This window comes from Callospermophilus lateralis, unplaced genomic scaffold, assembly GCF_048772815.1.
Source record: "Callospermophilus lateralis isolate mCalLat2 unplaced genomic scaffold, mCalLat2.hap1 Scaffold_93, whole genome shotgun sequence".
In the NCBI taxonomy this organism is placed as follows: domain Eukaryota; kingdom Metazoa; phylum Chordata; class Mammalia; order Rodentia; family Sciuridae; genus Callospermophilus; species Callospermophilus lateralis.
In genome coordinates this window covers 408,503-423,593 of record NW_027517451.1, presented here as the reverse complement: position 1 = coordinate 423,593, position 15,091 = coordinate 408,503, and the positions used below count along the sequence as shown (strand labels likewise).

At 39.5% G+C, this 15,091-nt stretch overlaps 1 pseudogene; it reads right to left on the bottom strand.

The window, feature by feature from the left end:
- Positions 1–11,463: 11,463 nt before the first annotated feature.
- On the bottom strand, positions 11,464–15,091 carry LOC143388302 (sickle tail protein homolog pseudogene; annotated as a pseudogene).

Below are 15,091 nucleotides of genomic sequence, written 5' to 3'. Positions count from 1 at the left end.
GTTTTATATAATATCAGAGATAAAATTAATTTATATCCTTATGCTTTTGAATTCTAAAATTCATTTGATTCCAGAATCTAAAGAAGCATATATATGATTATTAGGGCTAGTTCAAATTTCTATTACTTAGCAGTAAGTATACAAATTATACCTACATCCGTTGTATTCTTAAGATAATGAAGGAATTTAACAGATCTTGGTTTTAGATTTTCTTGTACTGGTTCTAAAGAAATCCAAACACAAATGACATTTTCATGCTTATCTTCTTGGAAGAAGTGAATTTTTAAATAAAATAGAATTATATGTGCTATTCAAAAGAATCCTTTGGTTAATTCTTTTGAAAAGAAAAGTATTACCCCTCAACCTACCCTTTTCTGCTCCCAATTATGAGTTTTATTAATCTAGTTTCTTGTTATTTTTGTCACAGTACTGGGCATTGTACCTAAGACCTCACACATGTTGGATAAGCGTGCCACCTCATAAGCTTTATCACCAGTCCTGGATTTTCTAAAAGCAAGCATAGTGTAAAAGTGAAGCATACAGACTTTGAATTTAACCACACTACATCCAAATCACACCAATTTTGTGAGTTCTACCACCTTAGAAAAGTTACTTAACCTCTCTGAGTGTTACCTTCCTCAGCTGTTCAATGATGGTCTGAGGATTCAATGAGATGATAGATATAACATTATGGAGTCTGATATCCATTAAATTAAGAGCTATTTATTGATCAGCTGCCCTATGCCAGGTGCTGGTGCTGGATCTTGGAATTGTGTTCTTACCCAGTGATGCACACAATTTTAGTGGGTAACAGAAAATAAATATGCAAAAAACCAAAGGATGAAATAATTATAAATTGAAAGACATGCTGTGACAACAATAAACACATTTTGGTGAACAAGAATGATAGAGGGATAGACGAGAGAGTTTCTCCTAGAAGATGCTATCTACTGACGTTAGCAAATGAGGAGTAGCTGTGGAGCTACAGAGCAAGAGTACACATGAAAATCAAAGAAAGATCAATAAAGGAAAGGAAAGGGACCAGGGGGAGGGAAGAGGGGAAATACTGGGGAATTATATTGATCAAATTATACTGCTACATTGTGGGCATGTATGAGTATGTAACAACAAATCCCACCATTACGTACAACTCTAAGGCACCAATAAAAAATTATATATATAATATACATGATAAAAAAGAGTGAATGTGTCTGGGCAGAGAGGAGCAGGAAAGTCACTTCTTTGTGACAACCTGGCAGTTATATGGAAAGGAGGCCGGAATGTGTAGTGGGGTAAAAGGCAGGGAGGCAGGGGGAGAAATTGAATGCATAGGTGAAGGTCACAAGACTCGGTAAGGTCACAAGACTCTTTATTTTATAAAGAGAACAGACTCCATCCAAAAGGCAGTGAGAAGCCATGGAAAAGGCTTTAACAGGCGATCGTCAACAGACTTTAAAAAGATCACTCTGGTTTTAGAAAAGAAAATATATTAGAAATTTCTATTACCATTACAGAGGGTCAGCCAATTAGTACTAGCACCCTTGTTGAAGGCAACTGAAAAATTTGGATGAGATATTTTTTAAAAAATCTAAAGAGCATGAAAGAGCTAAAAGGTATAAGGGAACGTCTGGTTCTAAATCTAGAAGAAAGTAAGAATTCAGATATATAAGCCCAGCAGGGAAAGCCCTTTCTGCACTGAAGGTATTTGTGATAAGAAACTCAGGTCTTGAAAGGCACATGAATTGAGATCAAAACCCGACCAAAGCCCTGAAATGGAATATTTGATTTATTCTTCTGTTTGTCACCTCTCCCCAAAACGTCACATGCATTTGTTTTACCTGGGATCCCAGAGGGTTACAACCTTAATTCAGAACAGACAAGCTTGCTGATAGAGTTGAAGAGAGTACTTCTGCCATCTGTGTGTTTCAGGGAAATTAAAACCTTGCATGTGTATTATGATAAGTATTCATAAGTATTGCCTCTAGATACCTTGCAAAAATAGTAAAAAAATCTTCTCTGCAATAAGATATCATCATCCTAATTCTTAATTTTTCCTGTATATAATTTTCTAAATAGTGATCAACACACATTCAAAGATAATAATGCAAACAGGAAAATATAATATTTTAAGAGTGAACCATCAGAAATAATAGGGAATGATGAAACAGACCATTGATGATTGCAGTTTCCAGGCAGGGAGCAAGAGATCAGAATGTCTACTATGTTTAACAAAGTAAGAGACAACCCTGAAATAGACATAAAAATAAATTTAAAAACCATAAATGTAACATAGCAGATGTGAAAAAGATACATTCCTATTTTTTCTTCTAACATATTTTAAAATTTTATATACCTTTTCACCTTAAATAATAGATCTGGTTCGGTAACAGATAAAAATGGAAACATAGAATATAGGTCTGAAGAAAGAATTAGGAACTCATTAAAGAAAGATAAAAAAGAGGAAAAATGCAGACAGAAGAGGATAAAAATCTAATATATATCTTATCACTATTTTAGAAGGAGAGGATAAGAATAAAGCATCAAACATGATTTTTGGAGAAATATGGATGAGGATTTTCCAGAACTGGTGAATGAAAGCATCACACATATTTACAAAGTTCAGTGACCCTTAGGCAATATAAATAGAGACAAATCGATCCCTGGACATATCATAGTCAAAACACATAAAAGCAAGAAAAGATAAAACCTTACAAGCAGTCAAAAGAGAAATGGCAAGTAGGCTGACTTACCAATGACAGAAATGGAAGTCAGAAGGTACTAGGAAATTTGCAACGTGCGGAAAAGAAAACAACTTTCAACGTAGAAGTCTGCACTCAAGAAAATATTCTTCCAGAATGAAAGTGAGATAAAGACTTGTTGGAAAAACAAAAATTGAGAGTGCTTACCACGAGATGATGGTAAAATTCCAAAGGAGAAATTTAAGACAAAAAAGAATGCCAGATGTAGACAGAAAAGTAAAAATTTAAGTGAACAAAGACTGAAATAATAATAATTACAATGTCTTATGGGCTTAAAATATAGAATATTAAAATATACAACAGTAAGAGCAGAAAAGTTAGGAAAGGAATAAAATAATTTGCATTCAGACAATGGAATACAAAACCAAACTATGAAAACATACGAAGAAAACTTAAATGCATTTTACTGATTAAAAAAAGTTTATCTTAAAAGGTTGCACACTGTATAATTCCAACCATGTGATATACTAGAAAAAGGGGAACCTGTCAAGATAAGTGATTAGAGGGATTTGGGGTGAGGGTTGGGAGGGATGGATAGGCAGAATGCCAAGGAGTTTAGGGCAGTGAATTTCTCAGCATGATGAATGGTGAATAATGTCATTATATGTTTGTCCAAACCCATAGAATGTTTAATACCAACAGTGAACCCTAAAGTTTAATGAAGATGAGGGGGATAGTGCTGTGCCACACTACACACAAGTGAGAGCAAATTTAATCCTCTACTGAACCATATTGTTAATAGGGGAGGGTAAGTTGGAGAGAGGCAGGAAGTATATAGGAACTCTGTGTTTCCCACTCAGTTTCACTGTGAACCCAAACCTGCTCTAAAAAATAAGGTCCATTTAACAAAAATTTAATGGAAACAAACAAAAAAAAACTACATGAAAATTACCTTCTTATCCTTATCCAAGAGTGGTAGGAAGAGAACAGCCTTCTTAATAACAGGCTGAGATAACTGGCTATCCACAGAAAAAAATCAATCAGACCCCTAAATAATCAGAACAATAACAAAAAAAAATCTCAAAAATCTGGTAGGAGAATGAATTGGTACAAACACTTTGGAAAGTTTGCTCTTATTTTTTATAGTTAAAGATAAGTATACCCAGTAATATGCTCTTGAGAAACAGTAGAATACATAAATATGAATGTTCATTTTAGCATTGTAATGGCTGAAAATTGAGAACCCCAAATTCAACAGTAGATGGATAAATTGTGAAATATCCACACAACAGAATATTCTACAGCAACGAAAATAAATGAATGTCACCTAATCCCAGCCACTCAGGAGGCTGAGGAAAGAGAATCTCAAGTTTAAGGCCAGCCTCCACAATGTAGCATGACCCTGTCTCAGGATAAAAAATAAAAAGACTGAGGATATGGATCAGTGGTAGAACACCCATGGGTTCAATCTCCAGCACCACAAAAAAAAAAAAAAAAAAAACAGAACCCAAACTACAACAATACAAATGACCTTATGAATACAAGGCTAAGAAAAAGAAAATATAAATAAAACATATAGTATGATAACACTTATATATAGTTTTTTTTTTTTAAATCAGAAATATACAGAGAGTAAGAATATAAAGAAAATGAAGGAAGTGATTTCCTAAGAAGTTAAGGTAATGGTAACCTTTAGGAAAAAGCGAGGGAGAAATTATCTGGAAAAGGTCAAGATCTTGGGAATATTCTATTCCCTGATCTGTTTTCTTGTTATATAGGTGTTGGATTTTTACAATGGCTGTTATATTTTACATTTTGATATTATATGTACTTTTTGGTCTGTTATTTCTTAATTTATAATGGTTTAACAAGAAAGAAGGAAACTGATTAGAAAAAAGGGCAAGAATGAAGGAAGTACCAGTTGGCAAACTCCTGTGGTTGTATTCACGGTGACTTGGATTACTATGGCTTAGATTACTATGGCGGTAGCAGAAGTAATGAAAAGAGATGAATTCAAGATAAGTCAGAATGGAAAGGACTGGACTTGGGCCGTGAGAGAAAGGGGAATCACAGGTGACTTCTGTTCCAGGCCTGAGGATGCTGGAGGAAGAGGTGGGGAGAAAAGGTTAAGAGTAATGATTGGGATATGGAATTGTGTGTCTTGTTCTAGGCATTAAGTTTAAGATGCCTACAAAATGCTGGGAGCCATCAGCCAAGTAGGTATGACAAATTCCTTGCCAGCTTACTCCCATGCTGTCTAGTGGAAGGACTTCTGAAAGGTGACCTTGCTCAAGGACCAGGGCAGGATCCGTGTTTAGGGTGTTCCCCCTTTAGAATAGGGCGGTTTAGCATAATAGGAGATTAGGGTGTTCCCCCTTTAGAATAAGGCAGTTTAGCATAATAGGAGATTGATTAGGGTGTTCCCCCTTTAGAATAGGGCGTATCCTGCTGCTGAGTTCCTCTTGAGTGCTTAGGGTCAGACAGTATATTTTGGGAGACAGAAGCCCATGCGGGTGGATTTGGGAGAGAGTGGATTTGGGCAGAGAACGTGGATTCCCCCAGAGCGTGTTTGTAGACGGCCGGTGTGAGTTCGGGAATAAAGAATTGCTGTTTGAATCTACAAGCTGTGTGGAGACTCGTGATTTGTGCCCAGCCAGAGACTGCGGCAACAAAAGGTTTATCTAGAGGTATCATTTATGTTGTTCAATATAGGCATGACATTAATGAAGTATTTAATAGCATCTCTATGCTATTTTAAAATGTTAAGACTGGTTATGATCACCTGAAGGAAAATGTAGAAACAGAGGCAGGCTCAGGACTAGCTCTGATTAGATGCAAGTACATAACATAAGAGGGAAATTAAAAAAAAAAAAAAATGGAAACATTTTGAGATAGCAAGAAACAGACGTGGGTCCCAAAAGCTCCAAGATGAAAGTGAAGGAAGAGGGAGCCATCAACCAACTATATCAGTATGGAGAGGTGGAAGAAAATGGGAACAAAGAGATATCTTTGGGATTTAGCAACGTGGAGAGATCATGGGTAATCTTGAGTTTCAGAAGGGTGAAGGCAGGAAACTGGATTGAAATAGGTTGAAGTTTAAACAGGAATTGAGCAAGGAGCCCAGTGCGGTGGTGCAAGCTTGTCGTCTCAGCTATACAGAAGGCTGGGGCAGGAGGATGCAAGTTAGAGGCCAGCTTGGGCAATTTAGCGAGACCACTGTCTCAAACATATAAAACAAAAAGGTGTCATGGATGCCATAGTGCATGCCTGTAATCCCAACGACTTGGGAATCAAAGGCAGGAGGATTGTAAATTCAGAGTTAGACCCTAAGTGACTTAGTAAGACTCTGTCTCAAAATTTTAAAAGTTTTTAAAAAGGGCTCAGAGATTAAGCACCCTGGATTCAATCCCAGATACCAAAAAACACAAAGCAAAACAAACAAATCTGGAGATGAAGTCCACTGGTAGAGCTCCTGCCTAGTATGGATGAGGGCCTGGGTTCAGTCCCCAATAGCAAACAAAACAACAAAACAAAACAAAACAAATGAACAACAAAACAACAATAAAAAACAGGAAATAAAGGCAGCAAGTATCAACAAATCTTTTATATTTAGATTATAAAATATAATACAGAAATGAGGCAATGTGGGCAAAGTGGAGACAAGGGGCCTTAGTCAAGGAGACTGAGGACAATGATGTCAGTGAATGGCTGTTTGATAATGGCAAAGAAAGTAAACCAAAGGCAACAGCACATATTCAAATTCTCTGAGGGTCTGTACTGCTGGTTCGTAGTTCACTGATTCCCCAAATTTCTAATCCTGAAAGTAAGTTTCCATTAAGCAAGTTGTCTCTTATTAGGCAAAAGTGATTATTTTAAGTTAAGCAAGTTGATTTTTATTTAACCATAACAAGAAAACTCCTAAGGTTACACTGAAAGGAAATTCAGGTGTCTGCTGTCCTCGTAGAAGAAAGAAATACTAAAGATAGACATAAAAAATATATTCATGAATTATGAATTGTATAAATTGTCCATTGTGATATTTAACATCTCTTCATTAAATTCTATATTGCTCATACCCTTCTTTCAACAGAGACATTAAATTATCAAGAACTTTGAAGACATACAATAATATATAGTAAATATTTAAAGCACCCATTAGCAAATCAAAGGAGAAAGAAACATGTTTTATAAAACATTACCTTTGACTTATTTTCTTTTTTTAATATTTATTTTTTAGTTTTAGGTGGACACAATATCTTTGTTTTATTTTTATGTGGTGCTGAGGATTAAACCCAGTGCCTCACAAGTGCTAGAAGAGCACTCTACCACTTGAGCCCCAGCTCCAGCCCTTGACTTACTTTCTTGATTTTTTATGTTTGTTGGAACAAATTGTGATCTTAAATTTAACTTTTCAAAATCACTCTTTCTGGGTTCAGATTCAATTTTGAAATAGACACATCTGAAAGACATAAAAAACAAATTTAAATTAAAAGAATCAGAAAATTTACAAAATGAATCTAAAAAACAAATTTGGAAAATATATGAAGTCCCAGTTATATAAATTTAGATATTAAACTAATACAATTATAATAAAAAATATAAAAGATTGAGCAGGAGCTGAAAATACTAATGTTAATCATTTGAAACAGAGGGAACAAGAACCCCACTGTTGTGATAGGATTAAGGGCAGTCCAAGGACAATCACTCTCCACAAGCTAACTAACCTTTTCAGAAAACTATGCTGCATGAGAAATTGAGGGCATTGCAGATCTGAATTATCATGGTGGGATACAGAGTTAGGGAGAGTCCACATACCAGAATGGTCAACGAGATAGGATCACAGCATTTATGTACTGTAGACAGAATGTCCCTCCTCTAAATTTAACTGGTCTGTTCCTTTAAATTTTTGTATTTTATTTTAAGTGCTTATTTAATATCACTGGGAAATACTTCTATAATTGTGTGGTGCTCTAGTGAGAATGGGCATCATCCTGTCTCTACCTGAGATGGGAATGGGTCAAGTGTCCCACGCTGAGAATGATGCTGGCTCTACAAACATCTCTCAACTTACAAGAGGGTTATGTCCTAATAAATTCATAGTGAAATGAAAATACTGTAAGTAAAAAATGCATTCAAGGCCTTGGTGATGGGTAGAAGCTGGAAGATTTTCAAAATGTATGCTGGAAAACTGCTGATGTTGCCATGAAGGGCCTCACCCTTTTTAACTGAGCTGGTGACAGCACTGTATCCCACCTGTCCATGCACTCTGGGTCTGTGGTGGGAGTGGCAGACTTGGTGCTTTTCTGAATTGCTTCTGGGCCCTTCTTCTCTTGCTTGAAGAATAGAGTATGTTTTACCCATGTTTATAGCAGCAAAATTCACAAGAGCTAAACTATGAAAGTAGCCTAGGTGTCCATCAATGAACGAATGGATAAAGAAAATATGATGTGTACAAACAATAGAGTCATTCAGCCATAAATAAAAATGAAATTATAGCATTTGCAGGAATATGGATGAAAGTTAGGACCATTATGTTAAGGGAAATAAGTGAAACTCATATGTTTCTCTCATATGTGGAAACTATAGAGAAAAAAGAAAAATGAGAGTCGGTGTGGATCTCCTAAATATCAAAGGGAAATCAGTAGAGGAAAGAGATCAAAGGGTGGGAGGTGAGGGAAGCACTGGGGAGTGATACTGACTAAATTATATTGTTATGTTGTATGCATGTATGAATATGCAACAACAAATCCCATCAATATGTACAATTATAATGCACCAATAAAAAATTGGAAAAAAAAAGAATAGTGCATGTTTGCAGCTGAGTATCTATACAGATGTCTCTCAACTTACGAGAGGGTTATGTCATAGTATCTATGCTGCAAACAGCTCTACACTCTGGCCCTGGAGGGTCTGGGAATTTTATCAGACATTAAAAAAATTTTTAAAAAACAGTCAAAAATTTTTATTTTTTCCCCATTTCTCTTGTCACAGCTGATAGTTTTTTCTGCTTTATAATTTCATCTTTACTCTTGACTTCTGTTGATATCTAATTAGGTCCATGTTTGTTCATAACCACATTCATCTTATTATCCAATGGTCAGTCTACCACAAACTAAGTGTTCTCTTCTAAATGTGCTTTTTCACATTTGAAAAAGAGGAGGGGACAAGAAGCTTTTCCAAATATTTTATTATTCCTTTTTGCTTAATTCTATCTTAAATTCATTATCTCTTCTTGTGTTTTACTGTATGGGTCAAGAGAACCAACCTCACTTAAAAATTTCTCCATCTAAATACACAATTTTATTGTTCACAAGCTCTACATTCCACAAAATACTAGAACAAACACAATTCAGCCAAGTTCTCTGCCACTATTCGTAACAAGCACCACCATATAATTTCAAAAGTTGAAAGTAATTTACTGTTTTTTTTTCTCTTCTCACATTTGGTTTGTTGTTTTCTTGCCTTAAAAATTACAATGAAATATATAACTAATTTTATTTCCTTTCCTTTGTAATCAAACAGTTTTTTCTGCCCTTAGAATTAAGTGATTTTTTTAACATAGCTTTAGCATCTTGGTGACCCTTTTAATCTGAAAATTCAACTCTGTCTTTAAAAGAAGAGCATTTTTTTCCTAATATTTCTTGGATCATTCATTAACCATCTATTTTCCTCTCTTCTGATTCATGTATTCAGTATATACACATTTACATATTGAGTACACTGAAACTGTGATACATGTCTCTTTTCAATTTGATAAGGTATTTTTTTGCAAGATTCTGCCTTGATTTAATCTCCTAAAGTATCTATCCACTTTTCATCTGTATTTTATTTTCAATTTCCCCATTTAGTTTGTGATAAAGGTTTATTTTTTAATCTCTTTTTTCTCTCTGATTATTTGTCCTTAAGACACATATTTTCTAAAGCTTTCTTCTGTTCTTCCCATTAAATTTGCTTCATGAGGAGTTACCTGTACTCAATGTTTGGTTCCACCTCCCTCCTTCAAATGAGTCTCTTTAAGTGACTTGTGATTTCTCTTTAGCCACCCTTTCCTGTGAGTGTGGATTCCTCTGGCACCTCTGAAGCTCCAGTTATTTGGGACTCTAATTGGGCAGTAAGGTATTAAGAGCCTCATGTAATGAATCACTGGCCACACAGGTGTCATCTAGGATCTCTTGATGAAGAAAATGAGAAATGAAGAAGTCTACAGCAATGGTTCTCAAACCACTAGCTGTATATTAGAATTACCCAGAGGGCTTTGAAAAACACACAGACTAACAGTTCATGATCTCAAGGGTTGGGGGACTGGGTACATTTTTAAAAAGCTCTCAAGTGATTCTAATGAGCATCTACTATGAAAAGCCCTTCCCTAGATTCCCCAGTTTCTTAACTGTATGGGCTAATGGGAATCCTCTTCCAGCTCCTCAGAGAAGAGAACATGTTCAATGAGTACTGAAATTCTCTCTAAAGAGAGCTGGAGGAGGTAAAGCCCTTCACTTCCCAGAATCCTTGAGGAGCCTTAAAGGAACCTTTGCCCATGTAACTGAGGAACTCTGTTGGTCATAGCAAGTTAGGCATAAATCTCTCACATAAGTGCTCCACTTTTTTCACACTTCCTGTTCCCACCCTATTCCATTTAACTATTAAATCACATGTTATCAAAGATATATCAAAGATATCAAATTTTTTTTGCCTTAATTATCAAGAAAATAAGCAATAATAAATATTGGCAAGGATGTGGGGAAAAAAAGGCACACTCATACATTGTTGGTGGGACTGCAGATTGGTGCAACCACTCTGGAAAGCAGTATGGAGATTCCTCAGAAAACCTGGAATGGAACCACCATTTGACCCACCTATCCTACTCCTGGGTTTATACCCACCGTATTTAAAGTCAGGATACTACAGTGACACAGACACATCAATGTTTATAGCAGCTCAATTCACAATACCTAAACTATGGAACCAACCTAGATGCCCTTCAACAGATGAATGGATAAAGAAAATGTGGTACATATACACAATAGAATATTATTCAGCCTTAAAGAAAAATGAAATTTTCAGGTAAATGGATGGAACTAGAGAATATCATGCTAAGTGAAATAAGCCAATGCCCCCAAACCAAAAGCCGAATGTTTTCTCTGATAAGTGGATGCTGATCCATGGTGGGGGTGGGGTAAGGAAGAATGAAGGAACTTTGGACTGTGAAGAGGGGAAAAGGTGGGGCTGTGGGAATTGGAAGGACGGTAGAATGAGACAGACTTTATTATCCTCTACACATGTATGATTACACTACTGGTGTGACTCTGCACCATGTACAGCCAGAAGAATGACAAGTTATGCTCCATTTGAGTACAATATGGCAAAATGCATTTGACTGTCATGTATAACTAATTAGTACAAATTAAAAAACAAAAATAAAAAAAAAATCCTAATCTGCTCCCCAATTTTCCCTTCAATAAAGTTAGGACCTAAAAGGAGTATTATCAAAAAACAAAAGAAATGTTTATGTTTTTCATAATTCAAAAATATTAATTTCTTCAGAAATACCCAAATATTATAAAAAAGCATAAAATATTAAAAAAGAAAAGTTTGCCTTCTTTTTTTTTGTTCACAAAGTAAAAGATGTTTTATTGCAAGCTTGCAAGAGCGTGGTGAAAACTTTAACAAAGGTTTTTTTTTAGACTTTCTTCATGCCCCCAGATCCAGGATGTCTACTGTAAATCATAGCTTACAAAGAAAACATAGTATTTGGTATGAACTAAGTCAGTGACTTGCTTCAAAACGGAAATCATGTCCATCCAAAATTGGGTTTAAGGTAAAACTACCTGACGATATTGGCGAGGATCCTGCAGTTTGGATTGCTTGCCAGGTTTGTCCAGGCTTCCGGGTCTATTCTTGGAACTCATAGGGACAGGCATCCTGCTCATCTGTGGGGTCCCACCGGAGCCCTTCTTCTCCTTGGGTGGCACTGTGACGCCTGGCCTAGTGTCTTTAGCGTGACTGTCAGCCCGGGACTGCTCCGCATGACTGTTTGAATTTACTTCCATAAAGGAACACTTCTGGAATGCCTGGAGTTCTGCCATTATTTTGTCTCCTTCTTCTTCTTCTTCTTCCTCATCTTTCAAGGAGGACGCAGTGACTGGTGGAGGGGATGGGGCCCAGGCTGAAGCAGGCTCTTCTGCTGGACATTTTGTGGCTCTTGTCTGTGGGCTTGAACCAACATCTTCACCGCTGGCCTTGGTAGTGATGATCTCCTTCCTGCCAGTGTAGACCACATCACCAGATCTCGTGGTAGTGAGCCCCGATACAGGCAGGTAACTTCTCCGAGGAGGTGGAGGAGGGGGAGGGGGTGACTTCCTCCCCAGCTTGTCCAAGTCTGGTTCTGAATTTGGTGAGTCTTCTGAGAGTTCCCCCTTGTCCACGGGGGCATCTCCCTTTGGCAATGGGGCCGAGGCTGGTGGCATCTCCAGGTTTGGAATTGACTTCATGATGTTGGCCTGAGCTTCTTCCAGGAGCTTCTCAAACTCTTTCCCATTATAATGGTCCAGATTTTGCCTTTTCTCTTGCCATTTCCTTTCTGCTTTCTCAATGGACACTGCCCTGTTCTTGGCACTCACACTGTGGATTTCCTCAGTGAACAAGCTCTGCATGGTGGAACCATTCGTGGGTGTCTGAGGGGACTGTGGGGCTGGAGCTGACTGCGGTGCAGAGGTTACTTCCTGTGTGACTGCAGGAGGGTTGGCTGTGTGGGTACCAGTCCCGACAGGCAAGTTCTGGGCAGGGTTCAGCAGGGCCAGGGAGTGCTGGGAGGGCTGGATGACCACAGGAGAGCTCTGTGCGTGGTGAACGGTCATGCCAGACAAAGGCACCACTTCCGACTTCACATCGCCAGGGACTCCCGTGCCATGGAAGGGCTGGCTGGGGCCATGGGCTGCTTCCTCCTGGTTCTTCAAGACTTCGGCGGCTGTGGCCTTTTCCATAGCGACATACTGTGTGGCTTGGGCTGCATCGGTGCCCTTCAGGAGCCCATCAGTGACATGTCTCCGCAGCATGGTCAGGATGTCTGTCATGCTGCGCACACGTTTTAGGAGACTGTCCAGCTTATGTGGCTCCTCCTTCAGAAACCGCACGGCCTCGACTTCTATGCTCAGGACGGCTCTCATCTTGTTTTGTAAGGTTGGAAATTCTCCTTTCAGGGTGGCTACTGCTTCTCCCACTTGTCTTAGGAGGAAAGCCCCATCTTCCACATCCTTGAGAGTAACCACTCGGCCAGCGGATGAAGAGTCCTTCTTCAAGTCTTCAACAAAGTCTTCCAACTCACATAACTTCTTGACAATCCTCTCCTCTTCGTGGAGGTATTTTTGTCTCTCTTGCTCCACTAGGGTGCGCTGTCGCTGCACGGGATCCTCCAGCCTCTTCATTGTTTCCACAACTTTGCTGCTGATTTCCAGCTCAGCCTTCTTCATCATGGCCCTCAGCAGCTCCTGGTTCTGCAGCTGGAGCTGTCTCATCTGCTGGAGCTGGAGCTTGAGTTCGGCCACACTTCGCTTCATGTCCAGCAGGCTCATGTGGATGGCTGAGGCGCCTGTAGGCAGGGGCTGGCTGGGTGGCACCGTGGCCTCTTGGGCACCCAGAGTCTTCCCTCCGGAAATGTGGGGAGTTCCTGCACTTTCTGTGTGGTTCCTGTTGGCTGTCGTTTTCATCATTTTCTCGCTGGTCTCTCTGTCTTTGGGGATTGTAGCAGTGCTGTAGGCAAAAACTTGCTTCTCAACTAGAGGAGGGCCAAGGTCCACAATGCCGGATAATCCTGGAGTGTTCCTGGGCTTTTCAAAATATACCAAGGTGCCTGGTTCCTTTTTAAAGGACTGACGACTTGGCGAGGCCCGGTCTGGCTGCATGGTGTGAGGGGGGCCGTGAGCATTATGATGTGCGTGCATGTCTGTCATCCTCAGGTCACTAACTCGGTGAGGAGAGGCAGGGGGTGTTTTGGAGCCCAGAGTGGGCAAATGGCTATCTGGATACTTCCTTGATTTCTGTCTGTACAATGATTGTTCCATGTGCATTTCCGCTTGCATGGAAGGGTTACAATAAGCACTCGCTGACCGAATCGCTGTGCGGTGATATGCAATGATGTGATCAGGGACGTCCAGAGGGTGCCATCTGTGGGATGAGGCTATGCTCATCCTTCCCTCATGATAGAGGTAAGGGTCAGCATAGAAACCCTCATTTCTGTACATCGCGATGTTTTTGCTGCTTATGTCTTCATCGGGCTTGACATCTCTTCTTTCTAAGATGGCGCTTGGGCTTGGTGAGATGGATCTGGAGACCAGCAGACTGGAAAGTCTGTCCCGGGGGATGGTGGCATTGCCAGGAACAACCATGGGGCGAGTGCCCCCATAAGGAATTCTGGATGGGGAGGGAGGCATGGAATGAGGCACAGGAGTGGATGGTGGAGAATTGGGAATTGCGTGGGGTGGATGAGCTGTGGATCCAGGTCAAGAGGCACCAGGGCCATCTCCTCTTGCATAAACAAGTTCTCTCTGCATCCTCAGGTCTCCATTCACAGTTTTTGGTGTGTGACTGAATGCGTGTGAAGGATCCTTGTTGTACACTTTGAGGAGGGATCTGTCTTGAATGTTCCTTACATCATTTAATTCATAATAGACATTTCTGCTTTCATCTTTGATGTAAATGGCGACACTGGGCGACTCCAGCATTTTCATGGTGAGCTGCTGTGGAAAGGCACTTACAAAGAGAGCACGGATCGTGTCTGCACTTGTGATTTCATTCAGCATCCTGAGCTGCTTGGTTTCATCTCCGTACTGGAGATAGAGAACCCCCAGAGATCTTTCTTTCGTCTGGCTGGTTGACCTCACCACAGGAAGGCTTGCACGAGTTCAGCTGCCTCTGGAAAAAGGACTTGGCTCCTCCCCTTCAGACATGGCTTCCAAAGAATCACCAGACGTCTCTGGTAAATGCTCGACTGGGTCACTCAAACTGGGAGGTTGAGGACTGTGAGACAGTTTGGGACTTCTTGTCTGGTCTCTCAGCCTTTCTTGGTGGCCCATGATCGCTGTGGCATGATGGGGGTATTTCTGCTTTAAGTGTTCCAGGAAAGCTTCTCTCTTTCTATCCATCTCCGATGTTTGCATTCCCAGTATTTCTTTGGAACTTCGGGCCCCCCCGAGAGTGTGTCTCCTTGGGATGTTTCGGGAAGACTTGGAAACTGAAGTACGATTGCTTCTATTAGAAAGGCGCTCCTTGGTTCTGCGGCATTCTGCATCTTCTACTGATGTTACATGCAGATTGCTTTTTCCTTGTTCCTGCATCTGTCTGCTGTCTGCTGAGTAAGGAAGGCACGGCTCACATTTCTGGCTTTTGTTTTCCTCCAT